Source organism: Falco biarmicus, chromosome 1 (assembly GCF_023638135.1).
Source record: "Falco biarmicus isolate bFalBia1 chromosome 1, bFalBia1.pri, whole genome shotgun sequence".
Classification (NCBI taxonomy): Eukaryota; Metazoa; Chordata; class Aves; order Falconiformes; family Falconidae; genus Falco; species Falco biarmicus.
This window is the reverse complement of record NC_079288.1, coordinates 45,738,490-45,766,064: the sequence shown is the minus strand read 5'-3', so window position 1 is coordinate 45,766,064 and position 27,575 is coordinate 45,738,490. Positions and strand designations below refer to the sequence as shown.

At 38.9% G+C, this 27,575-nt stretch overlaps 1 protein-coding gene across 5 annotated transcripts in view; it reads right to left on the bottom strand.

Annotated features, from left to right (window-relative positions):
* The window catches only part of MARCHF1 (membrane associated ring-CH-type finger 1), a 258,484-nt gene that overhangs the window by 58,159 nt on the left and 172,750 nt on the right, over positions 1-27,575 (bottom strand). The gene's annotated exons all lie outside the window — the stretch shown is intronic.

Below are 27,575 nucleotides of genomic sequence, written 5' to 3'. Positions count from 1 at the left end.
CTGGAAAACAAAATTGAAAGATGAAAAAAGTTATGTAATTTTAATTCTAAGAAGTTGTTGTACTCTTTTTGTGATTGTGCACACAGTTTCTCTTCCTCTGTTTTTCTTCAGTTTGACTACTGACTGTACGATGGAAGACAGCTCAACAAATAAACCATTACAACATTCATGCTCTGTAAGAACATTCAAGTTCGGTAACAAATTAATGTTGTCACTTAATTACCGTTCCTTTATTCCACAGGTATTTTTAACAACATTTTGAGTGAAAGATTAATGTGTCATCACAGCTTCTCATGAAAACCGGTACTCTTGTATGAGAGGAGCATTTCATGACAAATAATAAAATCCACCTAGTTACATTGGACATATCCCTGCTTAAAAAGTTGAATTCATCCTTTCAGGAAAATTAAAACAGTACGAGATGACATCCTGGCCAGATATGCTGAGAACAACAAATTGTAACCAGTCATAAATGTAGTTCAATGTAACATTACACCTCCATCCCCCCTTGTTCATGCAAAACACACACACACACACAGACACAGACACCCCCCCCAACACCACACCCTGAACTCCAATAATAAAGTGTATGTTGAATGTCTCCATTTCTATAGCATTTATATTTGATATTTCTGGCAACCCAAATGAGGAAGTGAAGCAGAGGTTCAATAATTCGTTCAGTATTTACACATCCCCAGCAATAGATTCAGCTTCATTTGCACTGAAAAGGTAAAAGGGATTTCAGAAGCAGTGCTCATCCCCTTGGTAAATGCATGTCTTAAGGAGGTCACAGAAATGCTTCTCTCAGCACTGAGAATGGAAGTTCAAACACTCAGGTGAAATATTCATATAAACAAGGCTGATTTCTACCGAGAAGAGGTTGAACTAGACAGCATTTGTGCAAGTTTGTTAGATAACTTGCTTGGAGGAACAGGGGGACAAAACCCAAAGCAGACCTTTCACCTGTGCAGCTTAATTTGCAATGCATGCATCACTGTGGCAGGCTGACACATACGCTAATAATTTCATGCACACATGTCCATCGAAGGCTTTCAACTTGACCATGACCCCCCTCTCCTCATCCTTCATTTAAATACAGAAAAATACAGAAGCTGCCAGTTGAAAAAGGCTAAATTTCCTACTCCATTAATACACGTCTAGTCTAGAAATTAGTATTCTCTAATAATTTGTAGCACAGAACACTTCTGCGATGGCAAAAATGACCAACGAAACCCCTAAGACAATTTGTCAGCAAACATATAGGAAAAAACCCTTTGCCATTTTTGTATTAAACAAGCTGCTTCGATCTCATATGCACACCCATATGAAAAATAGTTTCAAACCTACTTGTTTCATGGACCTATATCTCTCTTCTTTCAGACTGCAGGTGGTTTGTGTTTTTGTTCCATCCCTCAGCACCATCAATTGTTTGCACTGCAGATATTAATATATTGCACTCTCTTTTTACTTTGTCTTCATCAGCACCAAGTAGCACAACAAACTCTTGCCCTCAAAAAAACAGCATCACTGAACTCCCTGACTGTACATGACGCTCCATTTTATTCTGCCATATCAGCTTATTCTCAGGACTTAACCACCTTCAGGTTTGTGTGTCACAGTTTCTTTTCTAGGAAGAATTAAAAAAAATAATTCTTCAACTTATGTTCTCGTTTATTATATCTCATCCTTGGGGTTGGCCCTGCTTTGAACAGGGAAGTGAACCAGATGATACCTTCTGACCTGAAGTACTCTATGATTCAAATATTATGTCTGTGATATATTATCCACTGTAGCTTTGGTAATAAATTAATAGTTGCTTACTCTTTCTAGACAATATTAAATATATACAGGTTTGAATGTCTTCATTTATATCCATAGCAAATACGCTTTGGATATTCTGGGTCAACATTCAGAGCAGCTCTGCTTTGACCTCAAAATAATGGAAGTTACAGACCCATGAAATTAATTCCCCTCTTGCGGTTAGAAATTATGAATGCACATCATAGATGAGAAACTCCCTGCTAAAAGCATGCAACCTTTGTCCTCCCACACTTGGACTACAGAAATATTTTCTATTTTCTGACAGTGTAGTGAACTCTGGAACTCTAACTTCCTTTGTTTTAACAATCTGTCATCCACAATTCATCTTCAAAGTCTTTTTCCTGACTACAGCTCTCTAGGCTTTTCCCATGATCCATTCTTCACTGTGGCACACATCTCCTTCACTTTGATTACAACAGCTCCAACCCTCCTACTGAAAACTCCCAGCACCTACGCTCTGCAAAGTGCCAGCTCATACACTGACTGGTCTAAGTCGAGAGAAAGAGTGCTGGCTCTACAGCTTTTTGATAAATAAATTTAATCATAATTTCCAAGTTCAGTATTTCATTGTCATTTATCCTGAAAAGCACGTAAATTAAACACAAAATGCTGCACTAAATAACATACATAGATTGAAGATAGAATTCTTCATTCAAGTTACATGTTGCACCTGCATGAACGTTTATACAAAGGAAGAACAGAACAGAAAAGTAACAGTAAAATCTCTTTTGAAATGTGACCTCAAAGAATATCTGTATGCTTCTATTTTAATGGTTTATGTGTACAAAGTACTCAAATTGTTAAGAATAATTGATTTTTTTTCTTACTGTAAGTAAAGAGGAACCATCTTTATTGAAGAACATTTTTCCTGCAAGCCTGCTAAACAGTAATAAAAATATTTTTTTTCTACACATTCAATATTAATTCACATTTGTGCATCAGGGAAATGTCTTACCATGTCCTTCCAATCAGATCATTTCAAGGAAAGTAGCATTCACTGTTAAGAATTAATGCTTCTCAGCAGGAATTATTTAACATCTGTAACAAGGGTTCTTATGCTCCTTGACTGAGTTTTCTAAATTTACACATACAGGGTTTTGGCCCTTGAGCAAAGTGAAAACAAAATATTCAGAGAGATCTCTTGCTAAAATTCTCAAACCGTCTTTTCTTTCAGTCAACGAAACAGCAAAACGATGCCCTCCCAGACTCTGGCCATGACAAGTACAAGCTTCCCAGGTTCTACGTTGTCCAATGCAAGCCACAATGAAATGCCTGTCCTTATTTCCAGACATCCTGTACTGCCAATATTTTTTTTTGTGCGTGTGTGTGTGTGTTTGTGTCTTGTATTACATCCTGCAAACACTTATCAGGTACATCTTCAAAACTCTGACAGCACAGCAAGTTCCTGTAACTTATTCCACTGGAAAAATCAAGAAAAAAAATCAGTCTGTGTTTGTAAATTTCCTAAGAATTCAGTTTTGCCAAGGTAATTTACAAGGATATAATTGAAAATGTAATTCAGCCTTCAATATAAATTCTGCAAAGAAGACAAGAAAGAAATAATGCCACAAAATTTCAGACTATGACATGTTCATGAAACTGTTTTGGGAGGAATGTTACATGCACCTGTCCCACCACATCCTACCAAGAAAGCTCTGTATGTAATAAGGAATTAAAATACTTAAAAATAAAATAATCGCAAAATCTCTTGTTATGACAGTAAACCACTTCCTAAAATTTCATTTCAGCACACGACTAGGCTCTTGAACTGTTATTATTTGCAGTGACGAGCTTAAATTTAAGCTCATTGAACTTCCTGATGCCCAACGTTATGGTTTTTCCCAACTAGCAAACAGGGTAGTAAAGACAAATTCCTAAAATACCGCAGTGAACGGTTCAAGCTCTCGTTCTAAACAGGAAAGCGGTAGATTAGCTGGTTGCTTTCTGACTCGCACTAGATATTCATCCACGTGGCTCACGATCTTAAGTCTTGTTTACTGGCAAAGCACATTTCAAACTAACTGATCCATTTGTCTGGTTTCTTTCATTTTCCCACCCCCTGCACTTAATCTCTCCGAAGAGAGCACAGTATCGTCAGTAACTAAGCACAATATCTCACACAATATCTCAACTCACAGGAGAGCTTTAAGCAACAACTTTGTCACACACAAACACCCAACCCATCCCCCCCAAAAAATCTGCATAAAATATTTTGCTTTTTTTTTTTTCCCTTTCCATAGGCTCTAATCTTTGCATCCCAGTGGTGCAACGTGCTGCTTCACACATCTGCACACAGTCCTCAGGCTTAGAGTTCTATACATGGTTGTAACACAGACTTTTTTCTAGAAGTCGTATCAAAACATATCACAAAAATAAACGTCTCCTAAATGTGAGCACCACACGAAGCAAAACAAACATGTTTCTGCCTGCCTAAAGTCCCCTTCTACCTAGTACCCCTTCCCTGCACCTGCACTGGAGCCTCCTTTTGCCACCTTTTCACTTCCGGAATTTTGAACAGGCACAGAAACTGCCTTCACTTTATGGGATGAGCTATCAGATATGAAGGTATCTCAGCCAGCAATGTCAGTTGCTGGAAATTTAAAAAGCAGGAATTAATCTTATTATGTCCACGTATAATAATAATCAAGTGCACAATGTGTGGACTTGATACACTTATTTCAATACCCTAACATGAAAACAGAGAGACAAAACCACAAGAGGCAATATTTTCTGTAACTGATAAACAAAACCCTCAATGCCCATAATTAACTAGGACATAAACACACTGTGTAATTACTGGGCATCACGCATAATTTTACTTCGGAACCCAGAATGTTTTTACTACCAAAGAACAGCTGGATTCAAAGTGCCAACTCATAGAATAAAAGTCCACTGGGACTATTAAAGACTGTGATGCAGATGCAACCTTTAATTAAAAGAATAATAAAACATAAATAATAACCCCCCTACATAATAATTATTATCACTAAACATTAAATACCAATTTAAATTTAAAAAGCACATATAACACGTAACATTTATATTATTCATATATACTATATCACATCTCCACATACAACCAAAACATCTAAATTGGTACATCTGTCTCTCTAGGAATGTATTGATATGTATAAATGTGTAAATGAATTCGGTCTGTTCCCAGTCACCCGCTGCTGGGCATGGTCGGAGCCAGGCTAACACTGTCCCCCACAGTGTGCCTCTTGTTATGTTACTCAAGAACTATTTCAGTTTCTTGTGTTGGCAACTAAATTATTAAAACAAATACAAGCACTTATACGTATTTATTTATGATTATTGATACCAAGAAGATAATGACAATGTTAATACTGACAGAGCATACAACCTGCCTCTCGGCCAGTTTGGATTCAGCCTTTTCTCTGCGGGAAGGAGGGGTGGGGGGAAATCAGTTGCTGGCGACAGCATCCTAACAACTTTCAGGGTAACTGGCAATTTCTAAACAGCTTTGATGTGGGGAATTCAAGTCCTGGAAGGAACTCAAAGCAGATTTTAGCTTTAAAGTAACACTGGGAAGGCAGCTCATCATGGATTGACAGTATCTTTTATTATTCATGGAAGTATTTTCTTTGCTGTTACATATTCTATCCAATTTTTTCATATTTCAAATATTCAAGAGCTAGCCATATAAACAAATATATATTCTTACAATGTTCTAATAATTCTATTATTCTAATAATATAAGGATTCTTATAAATGAATCATACCACTAAACTAGCAAACATACAATTACTGGTAGTTAAGTCTATATTTGAAAGTGTAAGAAAATTTATCTCCCTTCTTTGTAAACAAACAACTTTCCAGTCTAATAAATCTTAACTTCACTAAGAAGTTCAACATTCATGTCAAATCACCTAGAAGGTCACCAGGCAAAAAGCCTGGGGAGAAGGTAAATCTAAAGAGACTGAAGGTCACTACTGTAAAACACAGCTGTGTAAAACCCGGTGATTATTAAAAACTAGGCTTCTAAGGATGCTGAAGAATTTCAGACATGCCACTCTGACTGTTAGCTCTGGAAACAGACTACATCATCCAGTTTGGCATAAAGATGTTAGTTTTATTACCCTAGGAATTGCACATTTTCCGTATTTATATGTGGGTGGAAGACTACAGAGCAATGATCAAGGAAATTCCCTATTAGTGGGCTGCTGGATAACCTTACATAAGTACACAGGCACTTTACTTGTCATATGCTCTGTTACTTATTTTGCAACTAAGATACCTTTGTGGCCAGATTTGCAGCACATAAGACCATAAAAATTGCACATTGGTACTTCCAGCCCTACAGTAATGTTTGGAGTTAAACATTTCAGTAAGTTATTTTCTTCATCATTTTTTCCTCTGAACAGAAATCTACAATGCCACCAAGAGCGTGGCACAGACATACCTCTGTTTCTTACAGCTGCTCCATGCACTGGTACCTCTAGCAGGCTAGGTCCCATTCCTCTCATATATTATACTATCTTACTCCACATCAGTCTCGCTGGACTCAGTGTAGCAGCGTGGGGTTTTTTTAGTGTAAGCTGCTAATAAACATGATAAATACATCAGAATGTGATCCACCACACTTTTGAGTCCAAAATGCTAATTAAAATTTAATGAGGCTCAGAGCAATATTCATCACAGGCCACGATGAGCATGCTTGCTGTTACAGTGTAAGGGTTTTGCAGTGATGCTTCTCCCTGCAATTATATGGACAACTTCTGCGTTACAACACTGTTACTTTCTCTGTATTGCACAGATGTACAAGGTCAAAACTGTTTCAAAACAGGAATAAATACAATATTGCATTAAAAAAAATAAAATCCAGCATTGAATCAACCTTGAAACACTGCACGGGCACGCACAGAATACAGCCAGAAGGCAGCACATATAACCACTTACCTGACGTAAGTGCTATTCTTTTAACAGCTCACATAAAGAGCCAGATTATACATTGTTGTACCATGCTCAGCAAAAGTGAAAAGTTCCCAGAAATCATAGAATGATTTATGTTGAAAGGGACCTTAAAGATGACCTAGTTCCAACCCCCCTGCCACGGGCAGGGACACCTTCCACCAGACCAGGCTGCTCCCAGCCCCATCCAACCTGGCCTTGAGCACAGCCAGGGATAGGGCACCCACAGCTGCTCCAGGCAACCTGTTCCAGCGCCTCACCACCCTCAAAGGAAAAAAATGCTTCCTATTATCTAATCTACATCTGCCCTCTTCCAGCTTAAAGCCATTCCCCCTTTTCCTACCACTACATGCCCTCATAAAAAGTCCCCCTCCAGCTTTCTTGAAGACCCGAGTACCTGAAGGTACTGAGAGGCTTCTAGGTCGTCTCCCTGGAGCCTTCTTTTCTCCAGGCTGAACAACCCCAAGTCTCTCAGCCCGTCTTCACAGGAGAGGTGCTCCAGCCTCTGATCAGTTGTGTGGTCTCCTCTGGACTCACTCCCACAAGTCCATGTCCTTCTTGTGTTGATGGCCCCAGATCTGACCGCAGCACTGCAGGTGGGGTCTCATGAGAGCAGAGCAGAGGGGGAGAATTGCCTCCCCTGACCTGCTGGTCACATTTCATTTGATGCAGCCCAGGGCGTGGTGGTTTCTGGGCTGCAAGCACACACTGTTGGGTCACATTAAGCTTCTCACTCACCAGCACCCCAAGTCCTTTCTCCTCAGGGCTGCTATCAATCCATTTTTCACCTAGCCTGTATCCATGCTTGGGGTTGCCCTGACCCATGTGCACTTGGCCTTGTTGAACTTTACCAAAATTACAAATGAAATAACCACAGCATTGGAAATAAGTTCAACACAAATGAGTAAACAGACAATATGTATCATGTAGCTGCCCTTTGACTGATCATGACATAAGAAACTAGCCAGAAACTCCTACAGGAAAACTATTTCTGGTAATGCCTAATACTAATGAGAATGAGGTTTGTGCTGGTTTTGGCTGGGGCAGAGTTGATTTTCTTCCCAGTAGCTGGTGTGGGGCTGCGCTCTGGATTTGTGCTGGAAGCAGTGCTGGTGACACTGGGATGTTCCCTTGCTGCTGAGCAGCGCTGGCACAGAGCCGAGGGCTCTTCTGCCTCTCACCCCCCAGCGAGCAGGCTGGGGGGCACAGGGAGCTGGGGGGGCACAGCCGGGACAGCTGGACACAGCTGGCACAAGGGGTGTTCCAGAACATGTGGTGTCACGCTCAGGATATAAAGCTGGGGAAGAAGGAGGTGTGTGTGGGACACACTCAGAGTGACGGCGTTTCTCTTCCCAAGCCACTGCTCCAGTGACACAGCCCGGCTGTCCTGGGGGTGGCTGAGCACCTGCCTGCCCGTGGGACGTGTGAATGAATGCCTTGCCTTGCTTCGCTTGTGCACACAGCTTTTGCTTTACCTGTTAAACTGTCTTTATCTCAACCCATGAGTTTTCTCACTTTTACCCTTTTAATTCTCTTCCCCATCCCACTGAGATGGAGTGGGCAAGTGGCTAGGTGGTGCTTAGTTGCCAGCTGGCATTAAACTAAGACAGGTTAAAGGAAAAAACTGAAAATAAAAGAGGCCAGGACTGCAAAGGCTCAACATAGAAGGGTAAGCAAGAGTCTTACAACAAAGAAACCATACACAGCAGTCAAAGGGTCGGTCTTGCTTATTAATACCTCCTGCTTTCTAGGAGTAAAGGGAACTTGCTCCTCGTGCAATTAAGACAACCAGGAACGCAGGGTTGGAAGTGGCTCTAATTTATTTCTGCACCTGCAGACCAAGAGGAGCCCTTTGATTCAGTTCAGAGGCTGAAGGAGATCACATCCTTTCCCCCAATGAATGCAAGAAAAGAACCTGAACAAATTTTAAGCTGATCTAAGAACCATCTTCCACATTTGCCTCCTGCAGATAACATACTTCTCCATCCAAGTCATCAAAATGTGGTGCAACTATCTAGCCCCAGACCCGCATGTCTCAAGGTTCAAGCACTTGAACAAGTTACTGCAGAAGTTTCCAATGGAAACTGTTTTATGAAGTTCCAGTGTATCAAAAATACCTCAAATTGCATAGATATCCTTCAGCAACAGAATGTACTTTGGACCGTGTATCTGAAGTGGACAAGATGCTACCACACCCTGACTTGAAGTATAATATGTTTCTATGTCCAAAGCATCAAATTATTAAAATAGCAAAGAGAATTGAGGGGATTCATAGAAAGAAGAGTGAATAAGTACCACCAATATTTTTCATTGTTCAATGCAACGCATCACATTTTTGATAAATCTCTCCACTTACCCCTGCTAGGAGGCAAAATGTGGATGTTACTCAGGACGGACTTGGGCAATAAGCAATACACTGTGCTGTGGCCTCATGCCAGTGGATCTTTCCGCCTCCTTGTTCTAGGCCAAAACAGCAGATTGCACCTACCGGCGGATGAGTTCATGGTGCTCTTCTTTCCAAAAAGAAACCAGTGTTGTATCACCCAGCTCATTTCCAAATGATATTATCCACCAGAACATATGGACACCAATATCCCAACCAGTCTCTAGGTTAGCACACTCTAACAAAACTCAGTTTCACAGGACTGGTTTCATTATTTAATTAGATGTGAAATTTCCATATAATCTTGTTTCACCCACTGAACTCATCGGCTGACTAACAATGTCAGGATATTTTTTTTCAAACTAACCAGGTTTCATTTACCCTTTTGCTTAATTTAATCTTAAGAAAAATCACAAGCATTTAATCTAATGTTGTTCTCTATGATTAGGTACCTAAGTCACTCTTGGTATGCAAAAATACACATCTAAAATAGTATCTGTACTTGTCAACTGAGGAACTGTTTGGTGAACACCAAGCATCAAGCATAATACTGCACGACAAATCTACTGTAATTCGCTGCCTTTGCTCTTCAGTTTCTGCCTTGGGGGGGGCTGGGGGTTGGATGGATGGGCATGGGACAAAAAGGAAAACAGCTGCCAACATGATAGTTCCTATGGTAGTTTTCTTGCAAGATACAAGTGATGCCTGTCTTCATCCAAAGCTGACTACATAGTTAAAAATTAAAAGCCACAAAGATAGATACTGGACAAATGAAACTTGCCATTACCTTCTTATTAAAAAGTCATGGGGAAAAAACATAGGAAGACTATATTTTGAAAATCAACAAGCTCCTAGTCTGTACTCCAATAACATACCTTGGTGTGATCAAGACGGATAGAATGTTATTTGTGAATGGAATTAAATGAAAAAATGCATAGAGGGATAATATTAATTACAACTGAAGAAAAGATTACAAAATTAAATAAATAAAAACAGAAAAAGACAAATACAAAGGAAAATGGATGAAACGAAAAATAAACATGTGAAAACATTTCCTCCACTGTGTCAAAATATGGAATCACATAAAAAGTAAAATTTTCCCTATGAATAAATAAAGGCATTTAAAAGAGCTAGTTCTTCAGAGTCAAGAGTACCCTACAGGGAGGGACAGTAATGCATGAACGAATTACTGTTAGTTCTCCACAAAAGAACCCTGAGCATGCTGACATAGTGCAAGGCTCCAACTTCTCTGATACACAGTTTCTATAGAAGATTTACTTGTCACATTTGGAAACAAATCTTGGCCAAAAACATCTTACTGATGATTTTGTTTTCCACTCTACCGGCCACGATACTTCTCTTCAACAAAAATGCAGAGTTTTTTATTATTATTTTATCAGTGTCTAACTGCAGCCTGTTTAATTTCTACAATCTCACTACGTTAATCAGAGCACTTCAGTTACAACAGGTAGCAACATAATTTGTGATAAATTTCCACATCAGAACCACCTTCTGCTACTTTGTTGCTAATGTCTAAATTCCTGGCAATCATAAACAACTGTGATTGCAGTAACACTTGATTTACATCCAGTTATTACTGGAGACATGGTATGGGGACTTTGTGTTTGGCTGTTGATAAAGATACCTTGCCCTGGAAAATGGCAAATAGCTGTATACCTCTTCTACTTGCCATTACTCAGCTATACAGAAAATGACAACAAACACCGACTTCTGTTGTGGGCTTTTTGTTTTGTTGTCCATACACACGCACACAAACATGAAATACAAATGCAACAAACAGTCTGCAGGCTTTACTTTGTCAATCTGTTTTGCTAATGTATGACTGTCAGTTCAGCTTTGTTTTATTACTTCTACATAGGTGTGACACACGTCACTATACACCTCTTGGTTTCAAATATGAAATAAACCACTTATTTTCACACTGCATTACCCTCCTCAAATGGGTTTGACACATGGAACGAGAAAGTGAAGCAGAATCCTCCTCACTATGACATCAATTTATCATTTTGTCTCTCTTCTATGATCAACAGAAATGGAACACAATACATTTCACTGCAGCACTCTTGAATCAAATGGTTCTATCATTTACACATTAGTATCACTTCCAGTTAATGCATTTAAGCATTTCCATTCTTGATCAATAAAGCTCTGGTTTTCCATTCTGTCTTGCACAGCATGACAGAACTTCAGTACACTAACCACTATATTTCTTTTCCAAAGCTCCCAGTACATCACAAAACTTTGCTTTTCCACAAGACTCTTGGTCAGTCTGAAGAGAAGACTTGGTCTTTTCATCACCACGTTGAACTCCAATCTATGTTCGTTCATTTATCAGCCAATGCTTTTTAGTTTTCTCTTATGAGTGACATCCCTCCCTCATCCTTCCGGGTCTTTTCCCAAACATCAGGTCTTCGCAATCATCCTCTCTTCTAAGAAACCTCTTGGTGGTCAGTATGCAAAATTCAGCAAACATTTATTTGTAAGGAGTAATGGATAGGCTTTTTTTTAAAGGAAATTAGACATGGTCTGTTGACCATGATACACATGCAGTCTTCTCTTTGTTAAGTATGATTATATACAGGGTTTTTTTAATTGAAAAGACAAAATAACTTGTTTCAGAAGCAGAAATTCAGAGGTCATTTTGTTGTCTGCCAGTTATCGTGACCTGCTGGATTCCAGTCAATTAGTACCAGAGATGAAAGACTCGGGGTGGCCAAGTACTTGTCTAATAGCCAAATATTTATCAAAGGACAAAAGTTTAATTAAACATACAAAGTGCCTCAACTACAACAGAGCTATAAAACAGTACTTGAATATGCGCTGTATGTTCAAATACCACGATTTTTACACCTTTTACCTGACTACATTTTTTATGTCTTCAGTGTCCCTTTACTCAAACTCCTCCAAGTAAAAGGAAAAATGAAAGTAATAGCATTTAGAGCATTTGTGCTCTAAAGGATATCCAAGCATTCAAATCCTTTAAAGTACAGGTGCCACCTCTCACTAACCAATTTGATTCATCATTCATAGCCTAAACCCACTGATCTCCAACTGCAACAAGTACAGGAGCAAAACTATAAATAATTAAGTTCTTGACCATAAGTTCTAAGTAATAATGCTAAGAAAAAAAAAAAGGGGAAATAGAACTGGACAAAGAACAACACCATTTGACTACACACCTGGTTTTGGTACCCAGCAAACCTGTATCTCAAGGACCTTCATGTACATAACAGAAATGTAAGCAGAATAGTAGGGCTCACAAAAATACTAACATTAGATGAATGGAGGATTAAGAGAACTTATGTTGAACCCTGGTGGTCAGGGTTGCTACTGCTGGATGCGGCTGTAAAATCAGAAATGTTACCAACTGAATAATTTAATTGTGTATCAAGAGGCCCAGATTCAAAAGCATGTAACTCTCAGTGCTAGAGGCTTAGCATGTCTGAAACCTTACTATCACAAGCTGAAAACCAACGAATATAAGGACATGAAAATTTTATGCAAGCTGAATCCAAGCTGCGCATAGATTCCACAGACACATTCATCAGCATCTTTCCTACCCAGCCTGGAAATCCCCAAATTAATCTTAATGCTAGATTAACCGAGGTTAATAACTAATTAAACATTTTGGGGCTTATAATTTAATTTAATTATCTACACATTAGTTTACTCGTTATATAGGTTGTAATTTTCAACATAAATTTGAACACTGCAACTCCTTCCTCTTTACACAACAATTCAAAATATAAACTTTAGGGCTTGGATTCCTACAAAAATCATTTTCAACAAAACTCTACATGAAAGTTCGTGGAGTGATACGTTTTTTCATACTAAAAGGTATAGAAAATTTGGAGAAAAGACAGCTTCAAGTTAAAATACATATCTACAACTATTTCTCTGCTTTAGAACTAACACTGAAATTAACTCAAATCTTATTTCTATGCACTTTGATCCAGTAATCACCATACTTCATAAACCACAGAATCATAGTATTAGTTTGGTTGGAAAAGACCTTTAAGATCACGAAGTCCAACCGCTAACCCAGGACTGCCAAGTCCACCATTAAACCATGTCCCTAAGCACCAAATCTACACGTATTTTAATACCTCCAAGGATGGTGACTCCACCACCTCCCTGGGCAACCTGTGCCAAGGCCCGACCACCCTTTCGGTGAAGAAATTCTTCCTAATATCCAATGTAAGCCTCCCCTGGCACAACTTCAGGCAACTTGGAAGAAGAGACTGACATCCACCTCACTACAACCTCCTTTCAGGTAGCTGCAGAGAGAGGTAGAGGCCTTGTTGGCCCTCCCCCTGACTCTGACCCATAAACACTCAACCCTACTGTCACCATCATTTAGCTCTTGACAATCAAAACACTCTCTAACATACAAGGCTACCCCACCGCCTCTCCTCCCTTGCCTGTCCCTTCCGAGAATTTACAGCCACCCATTGCAGCACTCCAGTTGAGCAAGTCATCCCACCATTTTTCTGTGATGGCAACTATATCATAGTTTCCCTAGCTTCCAGCTTCTCCTGCTTGTTGCCCATGCTGCATGCATTGATATAGATGCCATCTTTTTCTGGGGAGAAGCCCTAATTCCTATGTGACCACTCCCAGACACTTCTGTGGTTTCTAATACACCAATAACCCTGCATCTCTCCTGCTGCATGGATCTCCGTCCACTATCTACACTGAGATAGCAGACTGAAGGACCTTGCTAGCATGCTGTTCCTCAAACATTGGCGTGCCACCTCAGGTTCATCTCTAGTGAGCCTGCTTTTACCTGTAGTGAGCCTGGTTTTATCCCCTTCCCCCTTCAAATCTAGTTTAAAGCTCTTTCAATGAGCCCTGCTAACTCCTGTGCAAAGACCCTTTCCCTGCATTGAGACAGGGGTACCCCGTCTGTCACCAGCAGCCCTGGTGTCGTGTAGACCAACCCATGATCAAAAACCCCACAATTCTGCCGGTGACGCCGGGCTCGGAGCCAGGTATTGAGCTGCTGGCTGTTGCCGTTCCTTCCCTCACCATTCCCTGCAGCCGGCAGGACAGAGGGGAGCACAGCTTGTGCCCCCGATCCCCTCACCAGTCATCCCAAGGCCCTGAAGTCTCTCTTGACTGCCCTCGACTTCTCGTTGCAACTTCACCGCTGCCTACCTGAAAAACCAGTAACAGATAATTATCCAAGGGCTGTGCCAGGGTAGGAAGCTTTCTCCTCGCACCTTTAATCCGGGCCCCAGGGACGCAGCAGACCTGCCCAAGAGATGGGTCTGGTCCGCACACTGGGCCATCTGCTCCCTTCAGAAGGGTCCCCTGTGACAATGGCCCGTCTGTCTGTCTTTATGGAAGCCGTTCTGATGCGGGGCGCAGGCCAACCTAAGCTTGGATGATGGGATCCACCATCAAGGTAATACAAACTTTCCTATTCTAAAGTTTTTTCATATGCTATCACAGCTCTTTATTACAGAAAGAATAATTTTTGTTTACAGGTAAGCCTCTTGCAATTTGCGTCTCTAAAGTTGCTGAGTCTTCTCATAAATTAATAGTAGTATATTACTGCACAAAGCCAGAAATGTGTCATTTACTCCAATCATTTGAAGAGCTTCCATGACAAAGAGTGGGTCCTTGTTTCAGTTACATCCTGAATATTTCAGGACAGTACGGTTCAGAATCCAGGCCACAGTTGTTTGGTTTTATCCCTCTGCTTTCTGAAATATGCAGTATATTCATTAGAGGAAGAATGCAGCAGAAATTATACTTAAATTGGGCTTATTCTGAGAGCTCACAAGCCCACCTGTTGCTACATATACATTTATTCAGTCAGGGGATGGAGAAACACTATTACATGAAAGGTTCTTTGTTTTTTCTTTATAGCTACCCTAACGTTTAATTAAAAGGCTAAATCCCGAACCTATTTTCCACTTTAAAATAATGCAAGTAAAAAGAAGTATGGAACACTGTATGCCCCTATCTTTTTGCAGACTTGTTCAGAGAGTCATACGTATTCCTGACAGAAGCCTTCTCCAGGTCTTTCTTGCCCAGACAGACATGACCTACATATTCAGCCTCAAGGATGTGTCGAGAGATGGGCATGTACAGCACACCACTTAGTGATCAGTCCTTCCTAGCAGATTTTATGTTACAACAGAAATCTCTTGGATGGAAAGAGGAAGTCCTAGGAGGAAAGGAGGAAGAAGTTTGAGGAAAAAAGATAATGAGGAGACTCTCGTGGGGAAGAGAAAATGTTACCCTAGCTTAGGCAAGGGAAGATTTCACTGTTGAAAGCACAATTTCTGATTCCAGATGTGATAAATCAATAAATGAACAGAAAAATAAAACCACACTAGAAGAAGCGGCCCTGCAAGGATATCTGATTAGTTATAACGCAAAGACATTGTAGGCAGTTGTTAATTCCTCCCAGTCAGACCTTCATGCCTAATAAAAAAAGTCCTTGGCATAATTAGGACAGATGATAATTCAAACTTTCCCACAGTGGCTATAAATAGCTACTTACCAGAATATAGAATAGATATTTATTTTATTCATATCTGTTAATTACTGCATAGATTTTAGACTAATGTGTTGGGAGTAACATCCTGAGACTCTGACTCTAGTATTTGCACACTATATTCTATGCATTTACATGTGTCTGTCTTCAAAAGCTCTAGCTGTTAAAAACACCACTGAAATTACCTAACCTATTAAACACTTTAATTATTCTCTTAGATATCAGTTAATACCTTACACTTTGCATTTTTGCCATTACAGCAGGCAACAATGAAGCATGTGTGATTCTACTCTACTCTTTTCTGTGCTTCCTCATCAAGGAATCCTGCTTTGCTTCATCACAACACATAATGTGAAATAACATTACACAAACTACTACTGTGATTTTCTAAAAAAGATACTGCACTTACTCTCATTTCAATCATTTCACTGAAGACAGTAGGTCTTTGATCTGATACATACTCTAGACTTTTAGTGTTTGGTGCACTTCCAGATTTCCAGAAGTCCATGTTGGGAAGGAATTCAAGTACAGGTAAACTATTTTAAGAAAATAAAGAATACTCCGCCACTTGCATCTGAACCAGGTACTTAACTGGTGACTTATGCAGTGTCAACTGGAACCAGGTCCACTGAAGATGTGGTTAATTCATCTTAGGTAGTGGTCCATGCTCTGCCATATGATGCTCATAGAATGTCCTCAGCAACACATTATCTTTCAGATTTTTGAGAACCAGGCCTTCCAACTCTGGCAAACATTGGCTTATACAGCTATAAAAATGTAGATGTTATTCAGGTGATTTTCTTTTAGAGCTAAAAAACCATCTTTAGCTCCAACTGATTTTTTTCGCCTCTTACAGAAGCAGTACTCTAGTCAATTATTGTTATAAACAAGCACAAGGCTTTTGCAATGTGAGGTATTAAAGAAGAAATTAGAGAAGAGCCTCAGAGAAAGGATTAAAGATTCAATTTTCAGTCCTGTTTTTTTTATTAAGCACTTAACTGATTACAAAGGCTGAGTGATCAAGCAAAGACAATGTAAAGGGATTAAATCTATTATTTTTTTTTCTTTACTTGCTTCCAGAGTTTGATTTCTCTTAAAATAGCACACAATCTAATTCCACAAAACTTGTCTGTGTTCTAATTTAGAAGGGCCATGGAACACTCCCATAGTGAGCTGGTTTTGTCTAACTGGGCAATTCTAATGTTTCCAGGTACCAACGATCCACTGTTTCTATCTGGTTCCCAGTAGTATTTAAAACATAAATTTTCTTGAGTATGTTTCAAATATGTACCCTGTCTGGGAGGATGATTACACTACAGTTCTGCTTTTCCAGTTGTAAAGGTCAGTATCTAGATGTGATCTACACTGAAATGAAATTAACCTTTTGCATTCAAGGGAAACAGATGTGTTAGAACCACTGAACTGTGATACAGCCAAGCACTGCAGCATATAACGGCTTACTCATCCACGTTACAGACAAATTGAAGAGGCGAGATAAGGACAAACTGACAGAACTCCCGAACGCTGTGCCAACCGGCAAGGTGAGGAATATAACCTCATACTGTGATTAGACAGAGACATTTTACTGGCAATAAAAGCTAAAAGTATAATCCCCAATAACAACAGCTCTGATATTTCTCTTAAAATCAGTGCACATGCAGTCCAGTTGGAAAGGCTAGCGAAGGTCTGCTCCCCTTCCCAGTGCATTCAGACCCATCATGACTGCAGTGCCCGTGAACCTGAACTCTGAGCCATGCAAACCCTCCCAGCCCACACTGCCCACAGCTAACAGGAGGGGAGATCACTTCCTTCCCTACATTTTGCTTTCCAGGGAAAGTGGATTAAAATATGCTCAGAAGGCCCATATACAAGACAGAAGATGACACATTACACAGATGAAACACTTCACATCACAGAGGCTTAACATATTAATATAAAGAACTATTATACTTTGCCTTATAAGATGTGTGTGTGTGAGAAGTCATGTAAGTGTCCCAGCTCTCCCTCGTACAACAGACAATGTTACACCCCTGGAGCCACTCTCTCGCTATGATATTTTATCCTGGTGGAAGTAATTGGCCTCTGCAATTAAGTGGAAGGAAGCAGCAGCACAGCTGGATTTTCTTCCTTTCTCGGGTCTGTATATGAGCTGCTCAGTAAGAATCTCCACAGCGTAACGAGAGAAAGTGAGATTAGCTCATAATTGCAGGAACATTAGGGGACACTTCCAGTTAAAAAACCTTAGAAGAACCTTTCTGTCAGTCCCTCAGTTCTGCTGCAGAAATCAGCACCAGGAGCCCTCAATCAGCTATGGGGATCTGAAAGATGCAAGGAAGAAATCTCCATCCTTCCTCTGAGATGATCAGTCAGTAGCAAGAATCTATTCTTCCACTTTAAACATAAAAAGAAATGATATTCCTACACCACTTCAAATCACTTTTGCATTGCACTCCTGCTCTTTAAGTGCCACAGTGGCTGCAGCTTTGAGTTCATGTTTATATTAGCTTTTCTGTTCAGTTTCAAAGTGCACCTCTCCAATGGCTACAAATGGTACGTGCTCTTTTGTGGTACTAAGAACATGTGACATGAATCAGGAGCAGAGCGCGCAAAGCTGTGTGTCTTTTGCAAGTACTTTCTGGAATCGGAGAGTAGATGTTAGGATATCAGTAACTTCCCCTGCATCCTAAAATAAATGTATTCTCATCCCTGTAGCTCTCTTAACTATTTAATATGGCCAAACACTCATCCGATAATCCATTAAGGTGCTCCCTTCACCAGCAGTGAGTCAGGTATCGGAGTTGGGCACTGATCTCCATGACAACAAGCTTGTATATTTGGCAACTAAAAATACCTGGTAAATTAAGGGTAATTTCCTCTCCTCTTTTACTCTCAGGCACTTTAAAAAGCATAAAAAGAAAATAACGGGAAATATAATAAAACAGCTCATGGTATTTTTCATGATGAAAATGACAGAAACCAGAACCACCACAAAAAGGTAGCATTTTTCAGTTATTTCAATGAATTATGACAAGAATCATACTAGTCAAATGAACATTAGCTGGTAAATTGCTAACTTTTTAAGTATGCATTTGCCATGTATTTTAAACTGCCATCTCTCCTGTAACAACCACTGTATAGAAAGTCCACTATACAGTATATTGCATGGTTAGGGTTGCCAAAAAAAAACCAACAACACACCACCACACTTTCCTCCCAAAGGTTCATTGTCTTTGCCATACCTTTGCAAATTCATCTGGGCCACCATGAAGAATTATTTTGTTATTAAACACTGACCATCTGTTTTCTTCTATTACAGCTCTAAGCTTCCTGTGAGACAGTTTATCAGTTAAGCTAACCAAGGCAAGCAAAAATTCTTTTTTGAGGCCTTTCTAGGTATTTAGCTGATAAAACAGTTGATGGTCAATGGCTGACCTACCCAGGTCTGACTGCGTCTCTGCAGCACTTAACATTCTGTTTAACACTGGCAAATCAAAACCAGATATAAGAAAAAATTACTATGACTCCAGACTGTACATACGGCTTTACTAAAGGCAAATCAAGCCTAAAAAATTTAGTGGTCTTCTACGATGGAGTTACAGCGTTGATGGATGAGGGAAGAGCAACTGACACCATCTACCTGGACTTGTGCAAAGCTTTTGCACTGTCCCGCATGACATCCTTGTCTCTATCTGGAGAGACAGGGATCTGACAGATGGACCACTCAGTGGATAAGGAAGTGGCTGGACAGTCACACGCAAAGAGTTGCAGTCAATGGCTCGACGTCCACGTGGAGACCATTGACAAGTGGCATTCCTCAGAGACGATTCTTGCCCTCTTCTCTGCTCTCATGAGACCCCACCTGCAGTGCTGCGGTCAGATCTGGGGCCATCAACACAAGAAGGACATGGACTTGTGGGAGTGAGTCCAGAGGAGACCACACAACTGATCAGAGGCTGGAGCACCTCTCCTGTGAAGACGGGCTGAGAGACTTGGGGTTGTTCAGCCTGGAGAAAAGATGGTTCCAGGGAGACGACCTAGAAGCCTCCCAGTACCTTCAAGTAAGCTGGAGGGGGACTTTTTACGAGGGCATGTAGTGGTAGGAAAAGGGGGAATGGCTTTAAGCTGAAAGAGGGCAGATGTAGATTAGATAATAGGAAGTACTGTGGGGGTGGTGAGACACTGGCACAGGTTGCCTGGAGCAGCTGTGGCTGCCCCATCCCTGTCAGTGCTCAAGGCCAGGCTGGATGGGGCTGGGAGGAATCTGGTCTGGTGGAAGTTGTCCCTGCCCCTGGCAGGGGGGTTGGAACTGAATGATTTTTAAGGTCCCTTCCAACACAAACTTTTATATGATTCTATGAATCTCAAAACTGCAGAGAAATTAATAATAATATGAATCTCTATGAAAATGATCGAGATTCATCCAAACTTCTTTGGAGCTCAAATTCTTCTGAATCTTGGCTCATGAAGCAGTTTGAGATGTTTTTTCTTGTCTTAACATCTCCGTATCGTTCCAGACTTCAACACTTGAGACTTCCAGGTGAATTTTCACATTGCATTCAGTATTGTTGAAAAAACCTGAATGTACATCTGTGAAGGAATCCTGCAAAAAGCTGAATTCGTATCCATGTGATGAAAATTTGAAGGAATATTTGCAAAGGCATAAACATTCAGAATAATCTTGGGTTTCCCTCAAACACACGAGCAGTGAGAAGTCTGCTGGGAAATTTGTATGGTGAATAGAAGGAATGGCCTCTGCACAGGGAACAACTAATAAACTATAGTCATTCAGATTAGAAGAGGGACAACTGAGCTGAAATGACAGAGGGCCACAAAATCATGACAGGTACGGAAAATAGGAAATTATTTTCCAGTCTACCACTATAGGAAATGAAAACATCAATTCAAACTAGCTGGCAATAGGTTTAGAAAAAAGTAAATACCATCAGTTGCTAATGTGTAATAAGCACATCAGAAATATTTGAAAGCTTACAGAGGATCAAAAAGTGACTGAACATACTTTCAGATGAAAAATTTGTTCAAGGGGAACGCATAAAAAACTACTTCTTGTCCAGGAATTCCCTGAACTGCAATTTCCTGGATGCTGGGAGAGTATTCTGGGGAGTCACGCTAACAGCTCGCGCTCTTCCCTGACCCTTCCCACCGCATGCACAATTAGCTGCTGTCTCAGAGCACACCAGGCTACACGGGCTTTTAGTTTGCCTTCATTTGGACCTTGTTACATTAATAGACATAAATCGGATAATTGTAAGACTGAAATCTGTCATTTCAATTACCAAGATGTTGGTCAATAAGAACATTTCACACAATTCAATGGAACTGTTGTCTAATGTTATGTATGACAGTATTTCACTAATTCGGTCCTGGAAGATACCTTTGCAAATGTAAAGCAGATTATTTAGCTCCTACTAACTTAAATAATAGTTTCTGGAAAGTCAACAGCCCTGAAAACTGTGAGATAATTTTTTAAGTAAATGTGAAAACCTGCAGGATAACCAACCTTTCATGAATTCAGGCTGTGCAGAGGTAAGATGAAATCGGATGTGATCTGAGCCCTAGACTGTTAATTCATCTGTATTTGGAAAAATTCCTGGTAAGTAAGAAGAGTTTGTGTATAAAAAAAAAAATTAAAAGGACTTGAGATTTAGTCCTTTGTCTATAGCTTTCTCCACATTTTTTCCTCACAGAGTAAGTTCAGAGTAAATTAAACAGTAAGTGCTTACTGTGCTGAATAACATTTTGAAAAGTTATTACCATTTCTAAGGAAATTAAATTATTTACAATAGCTGTGCAAAAAAACCATATCCTGTATAAAGGGGTTATAAATACCACATAATGTAACTTGGATTATCTTTGATGATATTTTTGGTATGAATTTAGTTGGCCAATTTATCCTTAACAGAAAAGATAGAATGAGAGTTCGTCTTTAGTAATAGACTAGTTCATCTTCTCGCATTAAGATTAGCCTTCCATTTATTCCAAACACAACTTTCAGAAGTTTTTCTTCCTTTTAAATGATTAAGCATATTCATATATAAGATGCTTCACCTCTGATAATATGATCCCGCTACTTAGTGCCTGATAACGAGATCTATTTTAATTACCAATTAGTAGAAGACAATGCACAGTAAACCACAAGAAATTTGATAAACTGTAAGTCAAAGGCTCTTGGCAACAGAAATACTCTAGACATCCTGACTGAAACAGAATACCTGAGTATCCACACATCCCTGTTTAATCTACTGCTTCCTTAAACCGGCAGGAGAAATCTACAGAATGCTCTATACCCAGTTCTTAGAAAATAAAAACACAGGGTCATGCAGGCTTTCAATAATGCATATATATGATATTTTAATCTCTATTTAGAGTAACATTTTTAATTAAAAAAATGAACAGCATCATGGCAGCATACTTGTACTAAGACCTGTAGCAAGAAAAATAAGATAGTATCTGAGCATCCTTGTGACACTTAATATTTTTACCAGAAGTTTCAAAGCTAGTATCTCCACACATTCTGCTTAAGGTACCGATTTACACAGCATGCTCTTGTTCTTTAAATTGCAAATCTAAACTTACCAGGTATGTAAAGTGGCAGACAATAGCCTTTTTTGCTCTAAGTACCAAACCCAGAAACTAAATCCCCAAATGTTATCTGAAATTCACAGTGCAGCTAAAGATTTTTACAGCAGCAGGCCTTATTCTCCAAGCCACTCATGGAACAGCAAGGTATATCTAAATCTTTAAGTGGACTTTATAACATTAATTTAATGGGAGAGTTATAAACAATAACTCAACTTTTCCATGTAGAAGTTGGTCAGCAGAAACTAGCATGAACATACAGATACCATCACAGAAACACAGACATACAGCCTGCGGTTACTAATAGAGATGGCTGAGATTTTTTTCTTTGGTTTTTTTGGTTTTGTTTGTTTGTTTAGTTGATGCTCCTTGAAACAAAACCATTTCATACCCATTGGGGTTTGCAGAAAAGTTAATTTGGAAAGGGTTCCTAGTCACCTAACAAGAGAAGTTAGTTGGTAGGATTAGTTTATCCAACTGTGAGACACGGATGCTACTCCCTTTTGTTTCTGATTCAAACCACAAAACTACTAGCTCTCCTGAGGGAATACCACTCTGTGGTTGGGGAAGAAAGGAAACAAACATACATTAAAAGTGTCCTAGTTTCACCCTATTTTGTATAGGAGAATTATTTTTGTTGTTGGAGGTAGACAGGTTTTTTTTCACCATAGTACGCTTTGAAAAACTACTTTCCACTCCAATATGGTTCTGAACTAACTTGATTTTAAACACTTCTGATACTATAGGTCACTTCTACATGAAATAAAGGAGAATCACCATCACAGACTACACCCGTTGAATATCTCACTTGCTAATGGGCAGGATACATACAGAAAACCAGTGTAAAGCATTAGTAACCCCCTCATTTCTTAATGCACTGAACTTGTCTATCAGAAGTTTCAACAAAGTCCATTTAAATACTTCAACTTTTTATAAAGACCTTTGATGAAGGAGTATCACACAGATAAGCAGAAAGCTAGTAAAGAATAGAACAATGCCAGATACATTTTGAGAAATTAAACCAGATGCTAAATAGTGATGTGGGAATATAATTTCACATGATGCCAGAAAAGAGATGGAGGGAAGCTGTAATGCCATGCATGCTTCACGTTCTGTGACTCCTGAGAATAATTATTCTGAAAACTCTGCTGAGTAGATAAGTGCTATAAAAGGTCATTAGACACTACACCGAATATTGTACAGGAAACTTGAAGGAACTAAATGAACAAGCAATAAATGAGAACAAGATAAAATAAAATAAAAATAGCTGATCTGTTTATTTGTACAGACTTAATGGTCTTAATTCAAAGCCTCACAAGACCCTAAGATGAAAAGAGACTTCAAAGGGAACATTTAAAGAAGGATACACAGGCTCCAGTGGCTTCGGGGAAAGAGAGGGAACAATCAAAAATATGGGAAAATATTATCTCTTATTGGTCTTGTCCCCAGCTTTGGTTTTGTTTTGGGGAAAGAAAGGGAAGATTTACTCCACACAAGGCAAGGAAAGACCTTCGCATTTTGGTACTGGCAAAATGGTAATTCAGCCCAACCACAATATAAAGTCAGCACTCCACAGAGTGCACCACACTTGCTCCTCTGGGAACTGAATTACACCCCATTAGTCAACCTGCCCCTTCTGGAACTCTAAATTTTCCTGTCCTTCCCAGCTGAGTGTCACCTTTACGTTCTTACTCAGATCATAACAGAAAATGCAGCAGCATTATGAGAAAGTTGCAATATTCCTAAAGCAGTTTGCTTTGCCGTTCAGGATGTGGATAGCCTTCCTCTACTGCTGAAGAAACACACCTTCATCTTTCCTTGAGCTGAACAGCTATTTCCAATTTTGTTGCCTTTTCTTTTTTCTTCCAGACCCTAAAGATTTGGCTCAAGACTCAAGATTCATCTAAATCTTTTTGAGTCCTAATTTTTGAAATGTGATCAACATATATAAAGCATTCTAGATGTTTTTCTTAGGGTTCACTGCTGATATACATCGTCTCATTACAGTACCTGCAGTGTTACTCTCACCTTTATCTACTCTAACACTTGTAGTTTCAACGAATAAAGTTTTTAATACTGAAGAAGATTTGTCTGAGGAGTTCATAACAGCACGCTGACCATTTTGCTGAAAGAGTTAATTTTGGATGCTCTAAAATCTATTTTAAATTAGCAAATCTGATTTCCAGTATTTTCACTGCTTAAAAAAAATAAAACAAAACAAACAAAAAACTAACCAGCTTTGCACCATCCTTTTACTTTTTATATCATTTAACATGGAAGCTCCTTATTGAACTTTCAGCTTCAAACTCTTCTATGCAAAGAAACTGATTTCTAGCTGAAAACTTTACCTCTTTACTTGCCTGCATCCATCCTTCCTTTCAAGACCGAAATTGGCATTCTTATTAAAGCACACATTTGTTTTAACACGGTGTATTGTATAAAGCAACTTTTAATCCAAAATCTTTAGCAACAATTTTCTTTATAATCCTTTTATTAAATGACACTAAAAGAAAGATGAACATTTTCTGAAATGTTCTGCACTGTTGTGCTAGGCACGGATGAGATCACATCTAGAATAGCTTGTACAAGAACAGACACATAAGAAAGATTAATTGAAACTGGAAAAGGGGCAAAAAGGCCAGCAGAATCATGACAGAAATGGAAAGCCTGCTCTCCAAGAGTCTTAAAGAGTTTGACTGGTATAGATTAGCAAGACGATGGCTAGATGGGATATCTGTTATGTATAAATACTTCTGCAGTACATAACTAGGAATAGGAAAATGTAAGATAAGCTACAGTTTGTGCAAAATAAATGAGTATAAAATATCCACAGAGCAAATTTAGGCTAGATATAGAAGATTCTTAATTGCCAATTGTTTAATTCTGTTCCACTAAAAAATGTGGGGGTTTTTTAGATTTCAAAGTATTAATGCCACCAAAATAAAAGAAATTGTTTCAAAATTGGCCAATACCTACACTAATGACTTGCCTGCGCAATACTTCCAATGAAAAAAATTCCCAACCTTCAGTTTTGAAATTCCTATGAGGAGTAAAATGGCACAAGTACTTTATTGCCACCTGCTCAGATCTCAGACTACGCATATCAAGACAGCTTATTAAAGACTTTTTAAGACATAACCTGCAAAATGCAGTATAAGTAACACAGTGATAATGACTGACACTAATATAAAAACCTGGCTCCAGTTTCCCCTGTTTCAAACACAAAAGCTCAATTTTCAGCTGAAAACTTAGATGCATTTTTTTGTTAAACTGGGCAAAAGAGCTCAGTTTTCAGCAAGAAAACAACATTTTTTAACACTATGTATTTTGGTAACAACATTCTTTAGGAACATGACACAAAATTACATACTGTATCCAAGAATCTAGTAGGAAATCAAACCTGAGATTAATAGTTAATTTTTTTACAATTTGTTATTTCCTGTACACTGAATAGTCCCTTAGTATCAGTAAAAGCTATCCCTCTCCTTAGCCAGTTTCAGAACGGTTAACAAACACATCATCTGCATAATCCTTGACTCTGCATTTCCTCAATGTTTTCAAAACCACAGAAGGACTTACCAGTCACAGAAAGTATCTGGGTTTTTCTAATCTGGCATTTCTCTTTGCTCATCTAAGGCTATTTCCAGTCATTGTTACTTTTTCTTTCCCAAATATATTTGTGAGTTTTTCACCTGGCCTTTCTTACACTAAGAAGCGCAACAGAACTGAGCTTCAAAAGTGTGCAAATATTCAATCCAACGCAAACTTTGGGTTTAGCTGCTTTAGTTAGGATTATCCCCATGAGTGACCATCCTTCCTAAAGAATGTACTAAATAATTTTAAAGATTTGAATATACAGAATTTATGCAAAAAAAATAATTGGAATATTTCTCAATACAAAAGTCAGCATTTACATCAAATAAAAGGCTAATCTAAGAGCATCATATCAGTCACGTGTCTTCTGAAAACTAAACCAACATCATTCAAATTGAACTTTCACCGATATACTTTCTGGTGGGAGTCCTGCTAGACACACACACTTGAGATGCGTTGCAAAACCACAGCGTCTCAAGTGTGGCACCTCACTGACCCCAGCATCGCAGGCACCACAGCAGGAGGACCCACAGCATTTTAAGTGAGGCAAGATCAGGTGAGACCCAAGCATAAAGCAGTTTTTGTACCATAACAGTACACGGGCCCTGGCTCAGGCAGGGAATGCTCACTGGCTTTTAGCATTTCTTTTAGTCCAACACAGCTGCTTAAGTTTCATTCAGTGCACTTCAGTTTGCTTGTGCACACCATTTCACGGGCAAATTAAATACATCTGCACTTCTCCTCATGTATTGCTTCTGCCAGTCTCTAAACGTGGTATGTCACTAGAGAGGATTCACAGAGATGTTTAGCAGGCTCTCAAATGTGATTTAATTACATTATACTGTTAGCATGTGTAAATTAAATGAATCTGATATTTATTGCCTTGTAAATTGATTTTCTGTTAAAATTTTAAAACCCATTACTAGTTTTTTGAAAAAAAAATACTAATTTTTTAAGTTTTCTTTAGAATAACTGTCAATAAAAACTTTCCTATACAGATATTTTCATTCAAAATATTCTCCATGACAGCAAACCATTATTCCCAGCTATGACACGACACCTGCGCTATACAAAATGTTTCAAATAAAATTTTATACCACTATGAATCCTGGATTCTCCTCCTCTTTTGAAAGTGATCTGTTAATCAAATCTTACTCCAAGAAGTTTACATTAAAAGGTATAAAAATAATCTAAATTCTGACCTGCTTATTTTTATATAATATTTGAGTTAATATGACAAACTGGACTGACTCCCCATTTTTCATAATGAATTTCACATCTCGGTATTACTATAAAATTCAAGAAGCACTATTTTCAGTTCAACCTATAGGAGAAACTAGGTAGTAAAAAGCCTGCAAGGGAGACTTCACTAGGCAACATTCATCCATTAATTAAAAAAAATTATTAATTTTATTAAAATTAAGAAGTGTTTTGTTAATTGGAAAAGCTTTCTTTTCCCCCTAGAGCATTTCTATACTGCACAGATGATTCCACGACTGTCAATTCAGTTGACATGAAATTATGGGCAACACAAACTGTTCTAAATCTGTACCACTTTCACAATCTTATTGCCTAGGATTCATTTATATTAAAATTTCCAAACTACTGCAAACATCAACATACATCCACTTTCATTTTGTAACACCACGCATCTCACTAGTAAGTTATAGAACATATCTAAGTTGCAAGCTACACCTCTGGGTTCTGGTGAATACCTAA